Source organism: Serinus canaria, chromosome 11 (genome assembly GCF_022539315.1).
Source record: "Serinus canaria isolate serCan28SL12 chromosome 11, serCan2020, whole genome shotgun sequence".
Classification (NCBI taxonomy): Eukaryota; Metazoa; Chordata; class Aves; order Passeriformes; family Fringillidae; genus Serinus; species Serinus canaria.
Window position 1 is genome coordinate 2,085,826 of NC_066325.1, and position 12,827 is coordinate 2,098,652.

The following is a 12,827-nucleotide window of genomic DNA, read 5'->3' on the forward strand; positions in this document are numbered from 1 at the left end:
TTCCAGTACAAAGAATACTCAACACCTCTCTCTCTCTTGAAGGAACCAACAATATGACAGCCTTCTGTTCCCTTGTGTCTTTCCAAGTATTTCCCAGGTATCTCTTAATTTGAGGACTAAATTTACTAGGAAGAGACATGCTTAGTAGACATACAAGAATCAGAAGGGTTCAGAGAGAAGGCACTGATGAGGAGCCGGGTCTGCCAGCAACCATCTGTTCTGGAGAAGGAAACAAAGCCACAGATTGCTCCCAGGCAGCTCCCCGCAGACGCTACTTGAGAACTATTTCTAGCTTGTGGCTAGAAGGTGTCCAATAAATTGACAATTTCACTTCTTCCCACAGAGTTTTCTGATTAGCAGCACTGAAATTACTGTTATTTTCACTTGATGAGTATCATAGCCAAGTGTGTGGGTTTGGGGTTTTTTGGGGGGGAATGAGAGCCAGATGATTGGATGCTAAGCCTTGTAGGCAAAAATTTTGCTTACATGTATTTTAACAGTTTTTAACTACTCTCCTACTACTACACATTACTTTATTTTCTAACTTTACTAGACAATTCTGTACATCATTAAATGCTTGTTCCATTTAGAAGGTAAGATTCTAAATAAGCCACAGAAATAAAAAGCAATCACCTTTTTCTAAGGAAGACAGGATTAACAGAGAGTCTTTCTGTAGAAATAGGATTTGAAAATACATCATTTTGTACAGCAAACTTTTCTGTGTAAAACCTGCATTAAGCCTGAGAAATAATATGAAACCAGTTTAAACTCACATCCTAGACCAGGCCTATTTCTCAACAGTTCCTAAAGCTGGTAGCACCATGACAATTATGTCAAAGGGATCAGTTTGGGATGATGTTTGTGCGTTTTACATAATTCCCAAATAAATGCATTGAACACCAGCGTTGAATCCTGCAGTTTGTTCAGCAAATGACTTAGGACAGAAAAGGAAGACAGAATTTTGCAGGTGCCGCCGGCGATTTCCATCTCGGACGGCTCTCCTGAATCGGGACGCTGCATCTGACCCCAAAACCACAGAGTGAGACCCCTAACAATTTTAAGCTCATGTGAAATATTCCCCGATTAATTCATCCCCCTTTCCCTTTTTGTGCCGCCAGGCCGCCCCTCGGGCTCTTCGTCCCGCACCCGGGGCGGGTCCCGGGCGCTCGGCGCCCCCCGCCCGGACCCCGCGGCGCCGCCGCCGCCGCTGCCGCCGCCGTCCCCGCCCGCCCCCTCAGCTCCACCGCCCGCGGCCGGCGCCGCCCGCCCGCTCCCGCCGCCCCTTCCCGCTGTCACTCGCGGCTCCGCCCGCCCCTCGCCGGCCCCTCCCCGGCCCCGGCGGAGCCGCCGCCGTTTCCGGAGCGCTCGGCGCGGGGCCCGGGGCTGTCGCGGGCAGGTGAGTGAACGCTGCGCCGACCCCGCCGAGCCCCGCGGCCCGACCCGGCCCCGCCTGCGCCCTCCCGAGCCCCGCAGCGCGGCCCGCGGGCCGGGCCGTGCGGGCACCGGGCTGGCAGCGCCCGCGGCACCGGGGGGACGCGGCGCGGAGGGCGGCAGCGCCCGGGGCAGCCCCCGGGCCGCTCGGGAAGCGCCGGCGGGGATGGGGCTGGGGGGAGCCCCGGCCGGGAGGGGGCGAGGCGGCGGTGGCCGGGACCGTGGCCGCGGTGCCCCGGCGGGGCCGGGCCGGGCCTGCCGTGGTGTCGGGGGCAGCCCGGGGCGGTGTCGGGGGCAGCCCGGGGCGGTGTCGGGGGCAGCCCGGGGCGGTGTCGGGGGCAGCCCCGGGGCGGTGTCGGGGGCTGCGGCCGCCCCCCCGTGACCCGAGTGCGGGCAGTCCGGGCAGCGCGGCGGGGCCGGGACTGCGCCTGCGGGAATTCCTGCGCACCTTCCTGCTCCACGGTGACCCGGGGCGCCCGCCCGGCCCCCGGCGCTGGGGCGGCCCCGCCGCGCGGCCTCTCCCGGGCGGCGCCGGCCGGAGCTCCCCGGGCAGCGCGGCAGCGGCGCCGCCTAAAGCCCGGCCGGGCTCGGGGCCGCTCCGCGCCCCCCGGGCCGGGGCCTGCGGGCAGCGGCGTCCCCCGCCGCTGCAGGGGCTGCGTACAGATTGTTCACCTGATGCGAGCTGCGAGTGCCGCTTGTTGTTGCCGAGCCTTATGTTGTCTGCATACGGTAGCTGCCAGCAGAAGAGCATAACGCATTTTGGTCTGTAGCTTAAAACTTTACCAATGCTCCCTTGCTTCTCCCTGCTTCAGGGATTTTATTCGTTTGATTGGAGAGGAAAGGGTTAGAGGTATGTATTTGTCGGGTGAATGTCGGCTTAGGAACTTGAAAGCAGTCGGAAGGTCTTACTTGTTTGTTTTATGTGAGGTTATTCACCCTGTTACAAGTATAAATTGGCCGTTATTATTATCATTACTGATTTTATAGAGGCACAGATGTCTGGGTGGTGTGAAGAGGGCCATACCTCAGTGGTGCGTAGCTGCAATAAACTTGGTGTTACAGAGTGGCTCCTGCGGTGGCTTCGGAGGCACGTGCAGCTGGCACGGGGCTGAGGCTTGGCTCCCAAAATGGCACTGCATCTCTAACTGCCGGCTGCCTGTTGGACAATCTCTCCTCTACAGCTGCTGGATTTTCAGGCTATTGTTGCTGGATGTTTCTGTTTCCTCAGCTCAGTGCTGTCGGCAAAGGGGTAGTGGTGCTCTTGAGGAACTGTATTTGTTTTCTGTGGGCACAGGCGGCTGAAGCTCCCCTTACCTCACCTCCCTGAGGTATGTGGTATGTGTTGTGTGGCTCCTGGCCACAGGAAGGTTTTGGTGTGCAGCTCATGGGATCAGCAGTGTTGGCCCATTTTGGTATGTGCGCAGGTGCTGTTTGTGTATCGTGGGTACCAACATGATTTTGCACTTGTAGTGTTCTACCAGGCAACGTTTCTACAGAAGGTAAAGCTGGACCCTTCTGTAAAGAATGGTGAGTTTTCCACGGTCAAGACTTGCGGGAGGTTTTTCTTTCTTCCCGTATTTTCTGTTCTTTCCTTCCCAGCAGACCTTTCTAAGTATTTACTGTATGGTAAAGGTGTGATGAAGGTGTGTTTCAGGTCAGTGTAGGTGTTCCTGGTGCTCGGAGGAGCCAGGCTGGAGCAGCTCAGAGCCACTGCTTTCTGTGCCTCTCGTGGTGCTGCTCCCTCGGTCGGTGTAAGGAGGAATGCTTCTGCTGGCTGCTCTCAGTCTGCATCGGGGTTACTCAGGGTGGTTAGGAAACTGGAAACAATGTGGACAGGGAATATTTTTCTAGTTGAAAGTCTGTTCTGAGTCTCTGAAATTTGGCTAACAGGTAAATAATCCCTCATAAAATGTAATAAGGCAAATGTGTGCTACTGATGTGTAAAAGTGAAGTCTAGGTTTCTTCTGCTTCTTGGGCGTCAGCTTGGGTTTGGTCACTGGCATCTTATTTTTCTGAGGGTGTGCTGTCTCCAGCCTGAGATCTTTATTCCCCACTTCTTCCCATTATTTATTATTTTTCAACACCCCTTCTGCCTCAGCATACAACCAGTGGCCAGTTTTTCTTTGCAGCTAAAGAATTGCATTTTTCTGTCCTAAGTAAGCTTTTCGTTAAACCTGACACTGACCGTCATTTTAAGTGCTGCCACTTGCCTTACTCAAAGCAGGGTTATGTCAAGAGAAATTGTGCTCCTGCTGCTTTTGTTTGTGTGGTAGTACTGTAATAGGAAAAGACTTGTTCTTGGTACAATGAATGCTGGTACACCAGAAATCCTGCTAATGATAGTGATTAATGGGTGCTGCTCAAAATAGCTATCACTGCTGATATGACTAATTGTGCTGTATGAAAAGAGCTCCTTTATTCCCAGTAATCTCAAGGTGTTTCTAGAGTTTGAGAGAAGTGTCTGATCAGTGCAGACAGGTAACTGCACAGGGAGATACAGAACCTGCTGGAGTGTGGCAGCTCTCAGGAGCTTGCTGCTGTGCTGCAGGACCAGTCAGGGCTGAGAATGAGTGTTTACTTGTGGTCATTGTAGGTAGATAGAATATTATGACTGGAATCGGGTGTTAGCCAGTGCAACAACCTACGTGTTGCAAACAATGCCAGGGTATTGTTAGTAGCTACAGAAGGGGTTTATGTTGTACATGAAAGGTGACATTTCCAGCAGCATGGGTAACCTCATCACAGGGTGCTCTGCTGGGGCTGGCTCTGAGGGCAACTGCTGCTGCTGCACTTGACAAAAATCTGTGTTGCAATTGCTCTGCTCCTCCTAGAGCTTGGTGATGTGTCTGGATGCCCTTTGGGCATTGAGTGGTGGTGACAAGCTTCAGGCAATCCCATGCTTCTGGGCCATGGTGCATTCCAGGTTCTCTTTGGATTTTGTGTGTGCTGGAAACTTAGTGGGGACTGTGGGTCTAAGCCACAGGAGGTCCTGTGTCTTGATACCTGTAAAACCTGGAATTCTGGCTTGTTGGATGAAAAAATGTATTGAAAATTAATTGGAATATGTTAGATGGGTTTTCACACTCACTGAGAAGAAGCTTGAAGTTGCGTTTGTTGCCCCTCTGGCTTTGTGTTTCTTCTCTTCTGCTATTCGTGTACCTCAAGACAATTTTACATCAGGAGCTGTTTGGACTTTTGTTCTTTCAGCCATTAAAGAAACCTTTAAGGTGTGTGTGGGTGAATAGGACACATTCCATTCACAAATTCTGCTTTGCAGGTTAATTGCCAATTTGGTCTGATAGGATTGCAGTCTTGTAGTGTTCTGTGGATAAACTGGTTTAGTCCAGTCCTTGAATTTTATCAAAATGGTGATTAAAACAAGGAGAGAAAAAAAGAATTTTGAAATGGAACTTCAGAATGATAATTTTGGTGGTAATGAGGTGTTTTACTTGGAAGAGCTCTAATGTGACTAGACAAATTGTTTTGAGAAGTGTGGTCTTGGAGTGTCAATCTTGTCTTACCCTGCTGTAATTAATGAATTAGTGTATTGGTTATTTAAGATAAATTTTGGGGAATTGATCTGTGTGATTCTGTTAAGGTCTCAAGTTTTGCATGAGGCAAACCAACTTCCAAGGATTCAGGCCGGAGTGTTTTGGAGTAAAAGAAAAAGGAATGAGTGTGTGTGAGAAAAAGCAGAAGAGAGGGTTTAGAAATGCTGGTCGGGCTTTGAAGAATGACAGAAAAGGGCTGAAAAGGGAAATGCCAAGGACCCCAGGTACAGCTGGGGGAGTTCTGGGGTGTCTGTGAGTGTATGGGTGGGGCTGAGGTGGGAGTAGCTGAGGCTCTGTGAGCCTTTCAGGCCTCTTTGAGAGGCTGTGCAGAACGCCAGGCATTTTCCCAGCTGTGATACTGCATTCCATCGATGGCAAATTGGCTTCAGTCTGGTGATAACATAGGGCAGCTTATCCAGCTCCAGTTGGAAGTGTGATATTCTAGGACTTGGCTTTGAAGAACCATTTGAACTAAGGAAATAAATATTCTTCCTTCTAAGGAAAGCCCTCATAGGAGAACACAATAGCACTGGCAGATAGAATTTTTGCTGTATTAGCTAAAAAGCAAACAAAAAACTTAAAAAATTTTTTTTTTGCTGTAGAGTAACTGCCCATGTTTTACTGTTAGGGTCACATTGACAAAATAATGCCTTAGGAAACATCTTTACAATGCATCCCTAAGTTGTGACCAATTCCTGCTTATGTTTTTAGTAACATTTTCTCCCTGAAATATCTGATGAGTATTTTCTAGTTTAGGCTAGCTAGATTTTCATTGTTCCTTCTTCATGATCTTTTGTTGCTGACTTTCCTGACAGTTTTCTGCTTTTTCAAGTGGTTGGGGGTTTGGGGTCAACGAGACTCTGTGGTTTATCAAGTCATATTACAGTGGGGTACTTGTCAGGCATTAACATTTTCTGGTAAGCATTTCTGTACAGCAGCATTGCAAAAGAGAGATTCTTTGGGAAATTTCAACAGGAGAATTCTTCCACCACCCTGTCGGTCACTCCTCATGTTGAGCTATTCTATTTTTGTTCTTTCCTGACACTACCTCTGTGCTGGTTAGAATGCTGTAGGGGAACATGTCAGCTGGCTGTTTAATAGCAGTGTTTTAGGTGTGACTCTTGTTTAGTTGTGCACTCAAAGCTGACATTTAAATGGTACTGTCCAATTATAGAAAATTCCTTGGGCTCTGTGTCGTGTACTCTGCAATCTGGGAGCAGAATAAATCTCAACCTAAACAGCTTCTGAATGTAAGAGAAAGTTTGTTTCCCTTGATAGAAATAATAATATTGAACTTAGTTTCTTTAATGCTTTATTTTAACACATTTTGGGAACTCTAAAGCAGAGTTGTAGAGGAGAGAGCAGGAGAAGAGCAGGAACAAGGAACTTCCTTTTTTCCATTTCTCCACAGGCATCTCTAGTGTGATTCATTCATGTGAGGGTTGTCTACCAATGAAATTTATCTCTAATCCTGTCAGTAACTGAGTGTTTTTAGTTTCCGGAGTAGATTACCTGACTGTCATAACTGGTATGTTTGTGAGTTTCTGGATGGTGTTGGGAATTCCTCTGGATTTATTGGGGTAAAATTAGATCCTTTGAAGCATGTCCACATGATTTGTCTCATGCCAGGATATTCATGGCAATGGTACTAGGTATTTTTTAATGAAAGTTGAACTTCCTGCTCTTCTGTACATATTACAGAAGTTGGCTGTGTACCTGGGAACACTTTGAGTCCAAGCACAAGGACTTCCCTGGAGAAAGGTAAAGCACCTGAATGTCTGCAGCTCACATTCCAGGAAAATCTGGATCTTTCCTAAGAGTCTAAGTACAAGGTAATATTTTTTGAAGTCCCTTAAAAATATTTGTAGCTGGTAATCTCATCCTGAAGAAGCCAGATATTCTTTTTATTTGATCATGTAACAAAACTTGTGAAAAGCAGAGAGGGCTGTAGTGCCTAGGAAGGACACACACAGAAACACTTCTTGAAAGACTCTTCTCGTGGCTGCATCCTCACAGCTGCAGTGACAGACTGGGGAATCACAGGGGAAGGATCACAGTGGTAAATGTAGTTCTGTGCCAGACTCCAAAAGATTTGAGGAACGTAACCTCTTTCTGGTGAGTATTTCAAAATGTTTCTCAGAATGCTATTTGCAAGTCTTGCACCAGATGGTATTGTATTATGTGGAAGGAGGAAGGATACAAGGAGGAAGAGGGTACCTAAAAATGCTTTTCTTCCAGTTCTGTGTGTTCTTCTTCAGGGGAACTTCAGTGTAGGATGAGTTTGTAATCTGCACATACTCAGAAGAAACCATGTTTGTCACATGCAGGTAAAAATGAATGCAGGTGTTCATCATTTGTTGGAGGCCCCTGTGTTTGTAAAAGAGTGAAAGATGCTGAGCAGAGAAGGTCCTTGGTGGGAGGGGAGAGTAGCAATGCTGCTTGTGTTGAGTGCTCTGCAGCTCTTGGTCCAAGCAGGAGTTAAGGCCAGGTGGTGTGGAACAGCATTAACTAAAACTGTGTGAGGACATTGTTCCAGAATCCTGCCTCCTCAGTGCATGTGTCTGAGCTGCAGAATAAACTTTATTTAGCCTCTTACCAAACACATAGTTAGGTGTTTATTCGTGGTTTCTCAGCTGAGCAATACAACTTGCAAATATTTAAATAATAAGGCAATTATGCTTTATTTTATTAAATAATAAGGCAATTATCCCTTTTTGCTATATGAGATAAGCATTTGCAAGCAAGTGATGCAATCAGAAACTTTAATATGATGATGAAAAATAGATCTTCTCCTAAATATGCATGTATTTTTTAGGAAAAATAAAAACCTTTAATTTACTAAAGAAACAAAAGAGAATAAAGAAATGTGGTAATGATGAAAATTTTATTTTACTGAGTTCAGTTGTGGGTGGTGCAGATGACACCAAGACTGTTGTTGGCAGGAGAGCAGAGGTGTGAGTAGGTACTTGGACATTCCTTATGGACAGAGAGCAAACTGGGCATCCTTCAGTAACTCACAGTGCAGTACAAATAAATTGTCCTTCCACCAGTGTGAATAGATCACATCTTCTGATAGAAATAAGGTTAATACTCTGTTTGTGTTACATCTGTTTTGGCTGTTTTTAAAGAGAAGTTGCTGAAATTTATGTATAGAAGAGCAGGGTAGGTCAACCAAAAATTACATTTCCTAAAGTAATGCAAATGTATGTGAACTTCTAATTCTGTGGCTTATTTTTGTTTCATGCTGATGAAAATTGTATGGAGTCTTGGAAAGAAATATTAGTTATTAGAACCAAACCCTGAAAAACAGAGCATGTTATAGCAACATTCTGCTTTTGGGAGCATGCTTGGTTCTGTATTAAAATGTTGGAGAAGTCCTTACTCAAAGGAGTCTTTCTGTCTGTCTTGTATTGCTTTCAGAAGGAGAATGAAAACATTTTTTTGAGCAATCCTATTAGATCTCATAATAAACTTCTTTGTGTAAACATTGCAATAATTTCCAGGGCAGCAGATTGTGATGTTGAATTCAGCACTTTGACCCCATTCCAGGCCCAAAGAGAAGCAAACCTTGTAAAGTTTAAGGCAGGTATTACAAAATAACTTTGATAATTAGGAAATTTTATAGAAAACTTGGCTATGAATTTAACAGAGACTTGTTCATACCTTCTTCTCAGCAAAGATATTCTACAGATCCAGGTTATCAGCACTAATTTAAATGTTGTCTTTCACATGAATGACTATTTCAGTTTTAAGACCAAATGCTGGGTTGTGGGACATGTATGGTCTGGTTTGGCAGTCTCTGGTCAAGTGCACTTACAGCTTTTTCCATGTGGAAAAGTGGTACATCTGACCTGTGCTATTTTGAATAAATCTGTTGCTTGCTTTAGTGGTTAGCAAAGTTCCTTGACTGGTTAAGTGAATCTGTTGCTCTGCAGATGTTTCTGGATATGAAATCTGTTGAAAACCACTAATGATACATTTTTTGTTTTTTTATAGGAATGTTACATTTTTGTGGTGATGAATTGGTATGATAGATTAAATCTGTAGTTGACACACAAGATTTAGGGAAATGTTTTTTGGGTGAAGTGCATTTTCTTCCTTTGAAGATGCAGCAGGAAAAGAGTTTGTTTGGGTTTTCTTTTTTTCTAATCTTAGTTCCTGGAATGGTTGGGTTGTAGGAGGTTTGACTGGGATTGTCTGATACAGTCAGACAAATGAATAACAGATCATGGCTTGCTCTGTACTTGTGCTGAACATGGGTTAGAAGATGAGAGCTCCTCTGTGTGTGCCCTCCTTTCCCATATGTCAGTGTCCATCAGGTGCCTGGCATATGCCAGGAGCAGTCCCTGAGGTGTCAGGTGGGTGCTGTGTGTTTGGGTGCTTCTGCAGGGTGCTCTTGGCCAGGTGTGTTAGGTGAACACTGTGGTGTGGGAATTGCTCTGGCTCAGGCTAGCAGAGGGCAGGGCTGAGGAGCTCCTCTGCCTTTAAAGGTACAGAGTCTAAGTTTAATTTGTTATTAAACAGCTGCACAGTTTTTTGTTTGTGCAGTGCACTGATTGGGAGGGAGGGGGTGTGACAATTTGCAGTGATTTTTAAACTAAGCTTCTGAGGACATGGCTGTAGGTGGCATGCTGCTGTTCTCAGGTTCCTCTTATTCATGATTCCCTTGCACTTAGGGGGATTATTGATGGAAATGTCTGTCTAGACTCCCTTCTCTTGTGTTTCAGCATCTTTTGCTGTGTTTTACTTGAAAGGCCTTCATGGCCCTTAACTTTGTGCAGTGTGAGAGGTGAAGAATGCTGCTGGTTTTATATGACTTGGCTTTATATGTCTTTATATGACATCTGGCTTAATGTTGTTGTTTGTTCTTTTTCCTGAGACATTCACATTTTTATTGGCTTTTTTCAGCTTCACATTGCAGCCAGTGGGTGCTTTCCCCTGTCTGATGACATATGTTGGTACTGGTATTTTAAGTCATGGTCTGAAACAGGAGAAAATGACATATTTCAGTCAGCTGCTTTCTCTAAAAAGTTGTATCTGTATTTTGTTCATTTTGTTCTGAAATTGTTGTAGGACAGATGAAGCAGTTTCTTTCCAAAAATTCTTGTGCTTTCAGGGAGGTGATATAATGTGTCTTTTTTGCATATGCTGTTTGATTTATTCTGGTCTGGAGCATGAGTTCTCTCTGCTGTGTTGATTGCATTTTGCTGCACATGAAATGAAAGACCAAGAAAAACAAGGCTAAGTATAGTTTACTAAATTTTCTACACTACATAATAATTTTCCTTTTCCTTTTGGACTTAAAGTTTTGTAAGTGATCCAGTCTTCATAATCACAAGCGTTCCCAGGAAGGTGCTGTGTTTTGATTCAGATGTTCAGTGTGTTAAAGAATAAATTATAATATGAATGGAGGGCATCTTGCATATTGGGTCTGTGCTAAATATTTTTCTCTAAAATGAATTCTAATGTGAGCAAAGTTAAACTGGTATAATTTGGAACAGTAGACTTTAGGCAAAATTGGAAGTAGCTGTGTGTGAATATTGATTATTGTGCTCAGTAGCATGTGAAAAACCTCATTGTGCCTCAAAGCACTGTTGCCTTAGTGGACTTAAAATCCTTTATTTAGCTGTTGCTAAGGATTTGTGTTGAGGATTTTTTAAATTTCTTCTTTTACATCACACCATTGCTGTAGTTCAGTGGCTTTCCCTGGCCTTACACTGTCATAGGCAGGTAGTAGTGTTTTGGCCAAAGGATGGTGGGTTTCTGTCTAAACCAGCCTAAACCTTGTGATCTCAGAGCACCCACTTCATATATTCTGAAAAAAAGCAGGGAATGGTAATTGCAGCTGCAGAATAACCCTCAGAGGAGGGAAACACTTGACAAATTGACTTACATGTGTCAGTGTGTGTCCTCAGGTGTAAGATGCCTTTGTCTTAACTGCTGGCTGTTCCAGCACAGCAGGGCAGGTGTTGTGCTCCTCTTTGGGAAGAGCCAGCATTCACAGGACTCAGACTTCCAAAGTGATGCTTTGTAGATGGTGTGAAGGGGAGAGCTGGTTCTTGTTTTCTCTAAAACTGCTGCTTCATCTCCTTCCTTATGGAAGATGCTGCCTCATCCTGGACTGGTGGTGAGCTGAAGGTTGTGTGGCAGGTACTTGAGCTTACTTGCCCTTACACTGCAGTTCCTTCCCTTTTTATTTGCTGGTTTTCTTTTCTTTGTTCAAAATGTTGGGTTTTGTTAAATAGGAGAAGGCTGTAGTAAGAAACACAGCAAAGCAACTGCTCATAGTCATGAACTCAATAGTAATTGAGACTATACAATGTAATCTTTTAGAACTACAAATATTAGGTAAAAAACCCTTTATGAATAACAAGCTTCAATCTGTCACTTTTCACAAAATCATGTAGTGATATGACAAGGGAGAATTGCCTTTGCTGAGGGAGAGTGGATTTAGATTAAATATGAGGAGGGAATTATCCCCTGTGGGGGTGCTGAGGCCCTGGCACAGGGTGCCCAGAGAAGCTGTGGCTGCCCCACCCCTGGAAATGTCCAAGGCTGGGTTGGATGGGCCCTTGGAATAACCAAGGATAGCTGGGGTAGTGGAAGGTGTCCCTACCCATGGCAGGGGTGGGATGAGATGGGCTTTAAGGTTCTTCCAACCCAAAACATTCTGTGAATTCAGGATAAGGTAAGTCAGGTATTTACAGCATTGGTGTATGGTGAAAACCTCCATGCCACAAGATTTTTTCATTGATGCTTTTTCTTGAGTAGTTATCTTCTAGGTGCTTACTAGTTGAGATTGCTGAATTTAACATTGAAATAGTTTTTATCACTTTTAAATAAGTGTCAGTTTGGACTAATAAAAATCATTGTTGTGACCAAAGTGTGGACAAAGAAATGACCCCTAAACAGAGTGTATGTTTCAACTTCAGAGACAAAGAAATGCCAGCATAATCACCTGAAAAATAGGAAAAGCAGTCCATGGAATAATTTTCTGTTCCAGACAGAGAATAAAACATTAGCTCTAAGAGGAGCTAAGGTTCCGTTTTACAAGTGACTTTGCTGTTTAAAGTGATTTGCTGATAGGCATGGAGCAACTCAGAAAGCAGCAGGATGCCTCACTAATAGCATTTGAGAGCCCTAAAATATAGTTTCATCTGAATTTTGAATATTGTTATATTGATATGCTGTAAAAAAAACCCCTCAGTTTCATTGCCAGGCACAGAATTATCTTATTTTTTTATGCTGCTGAATCCAGTCACTCTCCTTTCCCCCTGTGCTTATTTTTGTTCTTACTTTTAGTTTTACTAAAAGTAAAAACTTTAGTTTTTTACTTTTTTTCCCCCTGCTTTAAACTTTAATTGCCATGTAAAACTCTCCTGATTGTATGTGTTACATAGTGAGGATTGGAATGTTAGCTGAAAGATGGGGAGAGGAATCTGCCGTGCTGAAAATGCAAAAGATTTCCTGTTATTGTTACTCAGTTTGGTGCGAGTTAGTGTCCCTGGGGCAGCTAAAGCACTGCCCAAACTCTCCTTGCTTCATGGAAATGCACAAGTGGTAGCAGAGGATAAAACCCCTTGGTGTGTGCAATAATACTCTGATTGTGGTTAGTCCCAGTTCTGTCTTTAGAACACATTGTTCCTAATAAAATAAATGCACATAGTGGTATAGCCTGCTCCAGCTGCAGAATGTTACTGGATGCTTTGAAGGAAGGTAATTATTTGATTTATTTCTAGACTTGAAATTTTGAGCAAATGTCTCATTGAAATTCAACTCCCTCAGTGGGCAGAGCATGCATTGTGCAGTGTGCACGTAGCAGGCATTGTTAGGTACATGCAGGAA

At 44.5% G+C, this 12,827-nt stretch overlaps 1 protein-coding gene across 3 annotated transcripts in view; it reads left to right on the forward strand.

Moving 5' to 3' along the window:
• Nucleotides 1-1,320: 1,320 nt before the first annotated feature.
• The window catches only part of GARRE1 (granule associated Rac and RHOG effector 1), a 58,087-nt gene continuing 46,580 nt past the window's right edge, over nt 1,321-12,827 (forward strand). The window contains exon 1 of one of the 3 annotated variants that reach the window (XM_030227517.2): nt 1,321-1,396. The gene's annotated coding sequence lies outside the window, so the exon portion shown is untranslated. Of the gene's footprint in view, nt 1,397-2,129; nt 2,282-6,686; nt 6,815-12,827 lie in introns of those variants that run through there. The other 2 variants (XM_030227518.2, XM_009095960.4) reach the window with 2 other exon arrangements.